This window comes from Pteropus medius, unplaced genomic scaffold (assembly GCF_902729225.1).
Source record: "Pteropus medius unplaced genomic scaffold, Ma_sr-lr_union100, whole genome shotgun sequence".
Taxonomy (NCBI): domain Eukaryota; kingdom Metazoa; phylum Chordata; class Mammalia; order Chiroptera; family Pteropodidae; genus Pteropus; species Pteropus medius.
The window spans coordinates 15,614,472-15,616,946 of record NW_024354502.1 but is presented as its reverse complement, the minus strand read 5'-3'; positions in this window follow the sequence as shown (position 1 = coordinate 15,616,946).

The following is a 2,475-nucleotide window of genomic DNA, read 5'->3' as shown; positions in this document are numbered from 1 at the left end:
GAGACTGAGAAATATCAAATGTACTCCTCACATCCCTGGTGTTTCAAATTACTTTGTGTGCCCTGTCCTAGAGTTGGCAGTGCTGGTGTCATGTCACAACAACTAGATCGAAAGAAGAAGGAATTAAAACACCAATGGTTTGAAAAGGACTTCATTTCCTATCCTGTTGTCAGGAAGTGGTCCAAACCTCAATATAGGGCATGAAAAGAGGACCTTTACTTGGAGACCCCATCCTTTAGAGTTATGAAAACCCATTACATATTTGTTGAAAGGAAAACATTAGTGTATTTGGACAATAACTCTTCAAAGAGGGAGAAGCCTGCCAGAACGCGTGTATAATCGCTTGGACTGCTAGGGGTTTGTTCAGGGTCTCGAGACTAGTGATAGATGAGTCTAAAAAGACTGCTTTAAATAAACCAAACGTCTTGGATTAGTGTTGCTGAACTTAGAGCCCCATGGGAAAGGCCTGTCTCCAGTGATTTCCAGTATACTCCATTTCCAATGAGCTAGAAATACCACAAGAAAACCACTGTTCTCACGGTATTTTTGCCTTTTCCATTTCTGCTTTTAGCTAAGAAAAAAAAATGGTATGTGCAAATCAAAAATGGCACATGGACACGACAAAAGAATCAGAGCATCCAAATGTTTGATCTTTAAATTAAATAGAATTCATTGTTAATTTTAAATAAATTCAAATAAAATAACTTTGGGCACATTCTCATAATTTTCACTGAAGCAGATGTATGCTTACAAGTGAGCCAGATTTCTTAAACATTACCGTTCTCAAATTATATTGCGTACGCATTGATTAAAGGCAACGTGGCAGAATAACTAAAACTGGTTAATGTCTCTAAATTGTGTTTAGAGATATTTACTCAAACTGCTTCCAAATATGCTATAAATAAGTAAGCGTATTTAAATAAATATTTAGGCGTTTTTCAAGAACAGGTTGACTTCTGTACATTTACACATTTGCTGGAAGGATTTAATTCCATGTTTAGATTATGGATCAATAAAATGCAACCAATATTTGTGGATCATTAACTGTGTGCCTGGCAGAATGCTAAGAGCCAGGGACACACTTAAGGACACTGTTTGACATATGCTAATTATTTTTAAATATGTGCAATTAAGAATATTTGGATAAAGTAACCAAAGGAATGTGAAAGGAGAGGAGAAATCTTCGAAGAACAATGTAAGTGTGTGACTTTTCTTCAATGGTGTACTTTATGTTTTATCTATTAGTAGCAGAAAAAAAATGACTGAAAGCTGAGGGAAAAATAATAGCTTTTTTATTCTACAAAATCTTTTTTGCGGGGGCGGGGGCGTTGTACAATTACTTTTTACATTTACCTGTAAAGAAGAAAAGATGATTGCTGTTTAAATTTTCTGAGTAGCAAGTATAAACTCATTAAGCAGATCCTGGAATCAAAGTGATAAGAGATGTTGTTATTCATATATGTACATATTAATAGATACATTTAAATTAACTGAATCTATTAATTTTTACATACATTATATATATGTTAAAATGTAGGTACCATTTAATGGTTAAGAGCTCAGAATATTGACTTGGTCAAATATATTTGGGTCTAAATTTTTGTTTTACTACTTCATAGCTGTGTGACCATAATGGCTTAACTTCTCTGAGTTGCAGAGTCCACATCTATAAAATAAGAATTATAATGAAAACTACCTGATAAAGTTATTGAGAGAATGAAGTGGTGATGCACATAAAGTGTTTAGCTGAGTGCATAGTGAGAATACAAAAACGTTTCCTTTAATTATATAATTATTTGTAATAATACTAACAAGGTTAATGCTAAATTGAGTTAAACTATAAACTGAAGAAAATTAAGATTGGGGGAAATTAATGACGTTAAAATAAACAAATTTAATAAGACCAGAAATTTTAACCACTATGAGTAATGAAACCATCTGAATATTTCATAATCGTAAGTCAAACATAACATGTGATAATGTGTGAATTTAATTATTTTAACACTGAACTCAGAGTACATTCAAATCCAAGAGTTTGAATTATCCACCTCCAAAGAATATTTTTTTGCAATTCAGTGAATGTGCCTAAGAATAACTAACACATAAGCACAGCTCAACTACCATCTCTCTGCTTCTCTGCTGTGAGTTCTGTGAGCTGTGAATAGCATGGTGATATTTGAGCTGCTACTGGAATTTCTGCTGAAAGTGTGGGACAGCATTCCCCACCTTCAAACAAGCCCCACTGCTGGTGTAGTGCAGGAAATACAGTCTTCCCGTTACTCAAGAACAGTAGGAAAACATGACTACAGAATCAGCAACATGTCTGTTAGAGAATTTGTCTTCTCTTAGATGGAGTAAATACTTTTCCTGCCTCAAAGAGAAATAGACATATCAAAACAATAACCTGAATCCTAGGGATGTGTTCAGATCAAGGGGGAAGGAAAATTAGCAGTTTTTAGGGTGCTTCTGGGGCCC